The sequence below is a fragment of the Panthera onca genome, chromosome D4 (assembly GCF_046562875.1).
Source record: "Panthera onca isolate mPanOnc1 chromosome D4, mPanOnc1 haplotype 2, whole genome shotgun sequence".
NCBI classification, from domain to species: Eukaryota; Metazoa; Chordata; class Mammalia; order Carnivora; family Felidae; genus Panthera; species Panthera onca.
In genome coordinates this window covers 93736409-93745620 of record NC_138351.1, presented here as the reverse complement: position 1 = coordinate 93745620, position 9212 = coordinate 93736409, and the positions used below count along the sequence as shown (strand labels likewise).

General features: G+C 65.4%; 1 long non-coding RNA gene across 1 annotated transcript; it reads right to left on the bottom strand.

The window, feature by feature from the left end:
* Positions 1-429: 429 nt before the first annotated feature.
* LOC144614093 (uncharacterized) lies at positions 430-8691 on the bottom strand. The gene is made up of 2 exons (XR_013551613.2): positions 8260-8691; positions 430-4211 (listed from the first exon to the last, which is right to left on the bottom strand). It is a non-coding gene; the product is annotated as an uncharacterized LOC144614093 (long non-coding RNA).
* Between the last annotated feature and the right edge of the window lie 521 nt (positions 8692-9212).

Here is a 9212-nt window from a genome sequence, read left to right as displayed (position 1 = left end):
GAGGCCAGTGCTGGGAGGGACGGGCCAAGGCCGGGAAGTGCCCCCCACGCCACCGTCCCCGCTCAGCGATGCTTAGGGGCTCCCCTCCCTGCCCCTGCGGCTCCCTGGGCTCCCCACCCTCCTCCCCAGCCGTCCGTGCCAGGCCACATCCAATCTCTCTCACAGCCTCAGTTTCCTTTCCTGCAAAACAAAGAGCAGCTTCTAGAGGATTCCGGGACACCCTCCAGGCCAGCCTGAGGACGGCACCTGGCCGGGTGGGCTCGGCCACTGAGCACTGCTGGGCCCTGGAGGGACAGGGCTCTGCAGACCAAGGGTCCGGGCAGGGCGGGTGTCCAGGGCCGGCCGGGCTGCAGAAGCCAGCCTCGCTCCCCGCGTGCACTCAGGCGCCGTCCGCACGATGAACGCGGTAAATGATTGCACCCTCAATAATCAAAGAATCATCATCGATGGGTCTTTAATTTCCATACAATAACTGTCTTATTAAATCTAAATTTAATGTGCTTCTGGAATCCTTAATTTAAAGTGTTACTGCACCCACCATCTGCTCCAGGAAATACAAATGCAGGGAGCACGTGACTCCAAGCAGCACGGAGACAGGTGCCGGCCTCACTCGCGCAGCTGAGGCTCCTGGGCCGGACCTCCTCCCGCCGGGCTGGCCCGGCTTCTCTCCGGGGCCGGACCTTCTCTCCTGGCCCGGCTTCTCTCCTGGGAGCGCGGCCCCAGAGCCAGCCCGGGAGTCTGCCTGCAGACAGGGGAGTCCTGGGCCTGGCATTCGAGGCCGCAGGAGCTCCCCTCTCCCCCCGGCAGGGCTCTGCCCTGATGTCGCTCAGCGCTCACCCCGGGGCACCTCCAGCAGGAAGCCTCTCCTGGCCCCTGACGGCTGCCCAGAGTGCCCACAGACCCTCCCTGGACACGGGCCAGGGTCTCCGCAAACGCAAAGTGGGTGCCCGTGGGGCCACTGCCCCAACGGGTGACCCTCATGACCCCCGATCCTGGACACTGGACTCAGAGAATCGGCTGGCTTCTCCTCCACGTGCTGGGTGGCCGGGGGCCACTCACAGGGCCTCTCTGTAAAGGGGACAAGATAGTTGACAGGCCTGGGGGATGGGAGCCTGGAGGGGTTGGCGGACCTTGGGGGGGACGGAGAGGCTTCTGGTGACGCCTGGGGGGGCATCGGGACAGGGAGTGTACTGGCTCTTTGGTCCCTTCCCCTTGGCCTGCTGGATGGCCGCCTTGCCCTGCACCTCTCCAGCCTTGTCCCCAGCCCTCCCTTCCCCAGGTTTCTGGAAGCAGCTGCCCTTGGAAGCCCCTCCTGACCCAGGTCACCCCTGGTCTGGAAGGGGTCGCGTAGCTCGGTCTGGGGCCAGAGCGCCCGGGGCTGGCTCTGTGCTGCACCGGGCCTCCCTCCTGCTCCACCGTGTGGCTAACAGCGTCCCCTCGCCCCTGTCACCTGCCCCCGCGTGGGCCGGGCTTTTGCCTCCATGCTGCCCGCTTGAGCAAAGTCAGTCACCTCTGGCAGGTGTGGATTTTCTACCCCAGACCTCATATCGCAGACAAGGGCTCGCCTGGTGCAGAACCACCCCCCCCCCCTCTGCCGGAACACCTCCCTCCTGCACCTGTCTGCTCAGCACTCCGAGCCCCCGGGGGGTTGGCGGGACCCCCAGCACCAAGCCCCTATTTGGGACGGTGTCGGGTGGAGGGTCACGCCCGGCCTGACTCAGCCCCACCACCCACTGGCCGTGAGGAGTTATTTTTGAAATTGTGGCAAAATAGGGGTGCACCGGGGTGGTTCCATTGCTTAAGCATCCGGCTCTTGATTTCAGCTCAGGTCACGATCTCACAGTTCGCCGGTTCGAGCCTCGTGTTGAGCTCTGCGTTGACAGCACGGGGCCCACGTGGGAGTCTCTCTCTCCCTCTCTCTGCTCCCCCTCCACTCGCTCTTTCTCTCTCTCGAGATAAACAAACTTTAAAAAAATTGTGGCGGGGCGCCCGGGTGGCTCAGTCGGTTGAACATCCGACTTCGGCTCGGGTCACGATCTCGCGGTTCGTGAGTTCCAGCCCCGCGTCGGGCTCTGTGCTGACGGCTCGGAGCCCGGAGCCTGCTTCGGATGCTGTGTCTCCCCTGCTCGCTCTCTCTCTCTCTCTCTCTCTCTGTCTCAAAAATACGTTTCGAAAATTAAAAAAATAATACATTTTAAAAATTGTGGCCAAATACAGCAGAGACAAGATTTACAGTTAAGCGTTATAAACTGCACAGTTCGATGGCATTAAGCACATTTCTGATGCTGCAGCCTTCACCACCCTCCAGTTTCAGAACGTTCCCCCCGAAAGGACACCGTGTGCCCATAGTCAGCAGCCAGCCCCTGGCGCCAACGACCTGCTTTCTGTCCGTGGAGCTGCCTGTCCTGGACGTTTCACGTGGCATCCCACGCTGCGTGTCCTCGTGTGCCCGGCCTCCCTCACGCAGGGCCGCGTTTTCAAGGTTCCTCCGCGTCGCCGCGGGAATCGGCATCTCCTCCCTTTTTCCTGGTGGAGTAACATCCCGCCGCCCGGGGGACCCCCGTTCACTCGTCTGATGGTCCCTCCCTCTGGCCGCGGTGAATAGCGCTCCGGGAACGTGCGAGGACGGGTTTTGGTCCTAACATCGGTCTTCAGTTGTTTGGGGCGCGTGGCCGGGGGGTGGCACAGCTGGGTCCCGTGGAAGGTCCGCGTTCGGCGTTTTGAGAACCGCGGCCCCGCCGGGGGCACAGACGTGTGGGCAAGCGTCCTCGGCGGCGGCGGATCCGCCCGTCGGATGGAGACCATCACTGCTTTCTGTGGCGCGTGAGGAAGAGCGACCAGGGTGGCCCTCGGCACGTGGGTCCGGCCGTGGCAGCCACGGTTACTGAGCCCCTGCTGCGCACCAGCCACTTCGTTTGGTGCATCCAGTCGGTGCTCTATACATAGCAAATAGGGGATTTCCGATTTCCGATTTCCATGCCACCTCGGTGAGGTAGAAACTGTTTTCTCTAATTCACAAAATCTCACACAGGTTAAGTGACTCCAGAGTCCCCCAGCCAGAGGATGGGGCCGGGACCCTGTCACAGCCCATGTGGCTCCCAAGAGCAGGGCCGCCGTGCACATGGGTGCAGGCTGCTCACTGCACAAGGATGCCCGGCTGAGGGGATGAAAGGGGCTGCCCGGGTCCCATTCTGTCCACCCCCATCATGTGCCCGGGAGCTGCCTTCGCCCAGGGTGCCTCGTCGTGACCAGCGCAGAGGTGCTGGGCGTCTGCTGAAGGCCTGGCCGTGTCCTGCCAGGGGCCCACACTGTGCCAGGCCTACCTAGGGAGCCCTGGGGCTGCCCTCTGCTGTGTGTGGGAAGCAGGGACACAGTGTGCCTCTGACGCAGGAACGGGGAGAGGGCCAGAGACAGGCCTGCCTCTCCGATCTGGGCCTGCACGTGCCTGGGCCCTGCCACAGTGGCCCGGGCCCAGCCTCTGCTGGAGGGATCCCTAGGAGAAGGCCGTGCAGAGAGGCACCCGACTCCGTGCAGGTGTGAAGGCTGAGGGTCAGACCCTTCACACTCCTGCTTTCAGCAGAGGAGGACCAGAGGGGGGGCCGCAGTGACCGTGTTCCTGCAGTGTGTTGCAGGCCTGATGGACACGGTCAGAACAGAGGTTCCACTTACAGAGGACGAGACTGAGGTTCAGAGTGGCCAGGCCCAGGCTCCTCTCGGCCTCCCCTGTCTCTCGGGAAATTGGCTCTGGCTGCTGGACCAGCTTTCCCTGGATTCTCGGTACAGAATCACCCACTGGCATCCTCCAGGGGTCCGAGTATGTGCGGCTGGGGAACCGGATTCCTGCCTGAGCAGAACCCACCCGGCCGGCACTCACTCTCCATCATGCACGGCCCCTCTGAGGCCCCAAACTCCTCCCGGCAGCAGCGGCCTGATCCCATTTCATGGAGGGGAAAGCCGAGGCCCAGGGGAGTCAAGCACATGCCGAGGCTGAGGAGGGAGAGCTCCGCCATACCTCCCGCCCCGCGAGTACCCGGGCGGGCCTGGCCTACCTCAGCCTCGGCCCCTCCGGAGTGAGCCCCTCCACACAGGCGCGTTCAGAAAGTTCCATGTTTGTGGAGCTGGCTTCCGCCTGGATCACAGCCTCAGTCCTCACGGTAATCGACTGCTCGCTAATCAAATTGATTTCCATTCCAATGAGTCCTGCCTGCTGCCTACATTCCAGGAACCGTATTTTGAGCACAGACATATAATCAAACGGCAAAAAGCAGAGGGCACAGAGGGCCTCTCTGCCAATCGAATAAAAGCTAAATGGCCCGAGCTTTTAGGCCTAATCACTTCTGTATTCCCACCAGGGCTGGGTCTCCAGCAAAGCCCATCTGATCGAGGCTGGGCTCACCCGAGCATTTTGGCTTCAGGTCCTAATATCCCCCCCAGCCTTGCCGGTCTCCCCTGATCTGCCGGGGTGGCCTGATGGGTCCCTTCCAACCAAAGTCCAGCTTCCCCTTCGGGAGGGGCTCTGCCGCTCTGTCCTGGAGACGTTCCCGGGCCCGGCGCCGGGCGGTGCACCCCTCCTCCTGGCATGTCCCCTGGGACTGGGGTGGCCGAGAGTCCCTGGAGGCCCCAGGGCACAGGTCCAGGAGCCCAGGAGCACAGGGCACCGGCCCTCCAGCCCAGGCCGTCCCCGGTCTGTGTGGAGCCCTGGCCTGGGGGGGCTCTCGAAGGGGCGCGTCGGGTCCTGAGGCCCAGCGGCTGCCCAGGGCCTGTGTGGAGACACAGACCTCGAGGGCCCCTGCAGCCAGTCTCTGAGCCCAGAGGGACCCTTTTCAGCCCCTGCAGGGCCCCCAGGAGGGGAGTCCAGGCCCCCCCCCCTCCTCTGCCCTCCATCCCCGCCTCCCCGCACCGCTGCCCTGCCCAATGTCCCCAGACAAAGAGCTGGGCCTGTCTTCTCAGCCCACTGTATTTGCCACGGGAGAGAAGCAGCCAGTCCAAGCCCGGAGCCGCTTCCCAAGTGTCAGAGTCTGTCCCGGGCCAGAGGCCACCCCTCCCTGCCCCAAGCTCCACCCCCCACCATATGACCTCAGTTCCCCATCTGTGTGGTGTGGGTGACCACAGGAAGCAAAAAGCTGGGAGCACCCGCCCCTCTCCACAGCCCATCAGCTCTCAGGACCTGGCGAGGGACAAGGTGGGCAGGGGCTCTGTGGGCTTCCGTGGGGGCGGGGCTGTGTGCCGCGGCCACGCCCCTGTGCTGGCCCCGGGCTCTGCAGGCTACAGAGCGTGGGGAGAGTGGTCACGGGCGATGGCCTCCCCACGAGAGACCGGGGAGCCTTGTGGGCGGGGGCTCCTGGAAGTGACGGGGGCCCTGGGGCTGAATGCAGAGGCCCCCCCAAGAGGGAGCTCTCAGAGTTCCTGTGGCCGGTCACAGTGTCCCCCTCAAAGCGTCACCCCAGACCCCAATTACTCCCTGCTGGCCCTCGGCTGAAGCTTCAAGAACTCTGAAGCCAGGAGCTGCAGCCAGAAGAGGGGTGGGCACCTGTGTGGGTCACAGCTGAGACAGAGCTGGCCCGGGCCCGGCCGGTATCCAGCAAACCCTTAGCAGGAATCTCCGTCTGGCTTCTGAAATGGCGTTCGAGGCCGGCCGACTTGGCCAGCCGTGTGCAGGGCCGTGAGTTCCCCTCCCTGTTTCTTTGGGTGGTGGGGCTGCGGTCAGGCTGGAAAGCGTGAGGTTGCCTCTGTGTCCACGCAGACCCTGAGGGGTCCGCTCGACCCGCTCACCTCCGACCAACATTTGGGTTGCTCCCACCTTATGGCACGAGGCTGGCACCTTAGGACCACACCTGTCTTTTCTCTGGGGACCCTGACTGGGGAACGTGCCCACCGGTCTGACTGGAGCCTCTCTGTCTGAAAGAGTCTCCGAGGCTCCTTGTCACCCCTCGGAGGTTGGAGCCCCTCGGGGTGACGCTGAGCCAGGCTGCCCGCCCCTCCCCTGCTCTCCCAACCCCAGGGGCCACCCAGGCAGGTGACTTCCGCTCTGGGCCCCTCAACCCTCGTCTTCCTCAAAGAGCCCCGGGTCACCCGGCAGGCCAGGCCAGGTGCCCCATTCCTTCCCTCCTCAGAGGAAGGGCTGAGGGCCCCCCTCGTGGTGGGGGTGAGGAGACCGGGAGTGGCTGTGGTGGGAGACCCCTTCAACACCTCTGAGCCTCAGTTTCCCTGTCTGAAAAACGGGCTACAATGAGATCGCCTCACAGGGTTGTGTTGGGGCTTCAGTGAAGTCCTGCATGAACACCAGACCTGCAGAGGTCAGCAGGGTCAAGCTCAACCCCACCCCCACCCCCGGGAGGCCCGAGGTACGGTGTGGTCTCCCGCAGGGGTAGCAGGTGCGTTCCTCCCCCACCCCAGCCCCCTCAGGTCCCCACAGGGATCCTGGCCATCTGCGTGTGCTGTGATTTTTGTGGGTGTCGTTCGTAGTGACAAAAGTAGCCAAAACAGTTCCCCACCAGAGACCTGAGCCCAGCGGCTCTGGCTTTCAGGCAGGTGGGGAGGACTCAGGGTCTCCCAGAGCGAGGGCCCCAGGGACCCTGCAGCCCAGAAGCCGAAGCCGAGGTCCGGAGGCGGGAACATGTGCGTCCATATCACAGTTCGGGGCTCCGAGCCCGGCCTCAAATCATCGGCTCTCGTGCAGGCCAGGGTCCCTGGGGGGATGGAGGACCAGGGGCCGGGGGGGGGGCGGGGGGCGGGGAGGGGGGCTGATGGATGAAGGATCGCACAGCTGAGCAAGCAGGGCCCGGTTGGCAGGGAGGCGTTTCGGGGTCCACGAGGCGCTAATTCCCTCAGGGCAGGAAATGCCCTCCCAGCCCCAAGCTGTTTCGGGCCTCCAGCGCCTGGTGGGAGGGTGGGAGTGCTCTGGAAAAAGCTCAGGTTGGAGACCCAGACCATCGGGGTCTGTGGAGGCCAAGTTCCCCACCCCCTGCCTCACCGACTGTTCCTGGGGGGGCTGGATGTGAACACCCGGCCGGCCGCCAGGGGTGACCTTCCTCCCCTCCCGCCCCGGTGCAGCCCCCCAGCTGGGGGCCAGGACTTCTTCCTGGAGGGTGAACTTCTGTCCTCTGCCCCCTCCAGGACCAGGGCCGGCCAGGGTCTGAGCAGGGCAAAGGCCACAGAGCTGTATGGCCCGAGGGGTGGCTTGTCTGGGGTGCCAGCGTGGGGCGCCCTGGAACCTCCGTGACCAGGCAGAGCGGCCTCCCGAACAAGGTGCCAGCGCTGCTGGGGAAGCCCTTTTCCAGAACCTGCTCCACCGTGGGGAGGCCAGAGGGACAAGCGTGGCTGGCTCCTTGCCGGGAAACAGCCACACCCCCGCACCAGCCCGTCCCTCATGCGAAAAGGGACCTGAGGCAGGAGCCGGGCAGCCCCAGGCCGTGCACGTGGGCTCTGTGCCAGCCTGGCTGGCGCTGGGCAAGGCCTTGCTCTCCCCGGCCCCTGATGGCCAGCCCTAGAGAAACAGGCTGCCTTTCCTGGAAATCAGGGCCTCCGCGCCCCTCCCCCTGCGGCAAGGGCATCCACCTCCCAGCTCCCTGTCTGTCCGGAGCAGTTAGGCAGTTACGGGTCCCAGAGGGCTGGGACCAGCTTCTGCTCAGCGAGACCTGCCTCCCCGGTGTGTGTGGGAGGGGGGCCCAGACGAGACCCCCGGGGCCGCCACTGCCTGGGCCACACTGCCTCGTTGGTCCCTGCGCCCGCCCTGCCCCGCCCCGCCCCCTCTCTCTGTAGGCTCCCAGTCACAAACCTGCCACACCCCGGGCCCACCCAGAACAGCCTCCCTCAGACGACGGGGACCCCGGAGGTGGGCCACAAGGGCAGGGCAGATCTGGGCCAGAGATCCCGTCCAGCCCTGCTCTTCTGTGGCATTCCTACTGAGGCCACCTGATGTGTCCCCACCCCCTCCTTAGCAGGCTCCCGGGGCCCCTCCCAGCTCTCTGCACTGGTCACCCCAGGGGGGCCCAAGAGGCAGCGCCCACGGGGGATGGCCTCGCGCCCCGCCCTCGGGCGCCCAGGCAGCCCGGCCTCCGTGACCCCTACCCTCACAGCAGGAGCTCTGTCGACATTGTCGCCCAATTCACCCCCTGCCCGTCCCCCGAGTGCCCAGACACGTGGGTGCCTCGGTGGCCGACATACCGGAGAGCTGGGTGCATCTGAACACCCTGTCCCTCCTCCCCGGCCGTTCCCTCCCTCCCAGCCCAGGGCCCTAACCGCGGCCGGCCTGCCCACCGTTCTCCTTCCTTCCCGAGGAAGATCCCTCCGTGGTCCTTGGACAAGCGTCTGTGTCCACTGCTGAGTGGACCCTCCCACCTGGCCCTTCTGGGGCCACCTGACCGAGCGGACGTAACGCAGAGCTGTGACCGAGCCGCCCCAGGCCTCCTCAGCAGCAGCAGATGGGCTGGGTCACTGCCAGCATGGCACGGGGTGACGGCACAGGGCCTCCGTGCCCCCTCCGGGGAGGGGTGGTGCCCATCCAGAGCGGGTTGTGACGAATACGCCACCCAGGCTTATCAACGAGTGGGAGCTGGCACAAAGGTGACCAGTGTGGCTCCTGCCCGGGCCGTCCCTCCTCCCTGCTCACCACCCCCCCCACCCTGGCCGGGCCCTCACCCTGGCCTGTGCACAGCCGGGACCCCGGGGCCCTTCCTCCACAGGCTCGGGACCACCCGTTCCCCAGGGCTCGGACCCTTTGTGCGGAGGACAAAGGGCTCCAGGGCACAGCCTCGGGCCTGCTGACGCTGCACCCCCTCCCAGATCAGGACAAAGGGTTGAGAGGAGGGGCTGAGGTTCTGATGCCTCAGCCAGTTTCTGTGGAGGCTGCAAGGGCAGGGAGGCCGCTGAAGGACAGGGGCCGGAGGGGACAGAGCACAGGCCGGCAGGTGCCGGGCTCCCCCTCCTCCTGAAACACTGGGACACGCTGGGCCAGGCGGGTCCCCGTGCCACAGGGTCCCCCCCTCCGAACTGGGTTCCAAGCCGGGACCCTCCTCGCACTCCCACCGCACACGGGCCTCAGTCGGCCCCAGACCACCCGGATGGGGCATCTGGAGGCCTGTGAGGGGGCTTTGGGGCCTCCCAGGTGTGTGTCCCATGGCCCAGAGGAGGGGTATCTCCACCGCGTCCAGAGCTGTGAGGCCGCAGCGGGAAGGGGCCAGAGAGGACGCTGGTCAGCTGGAATGGGGGTG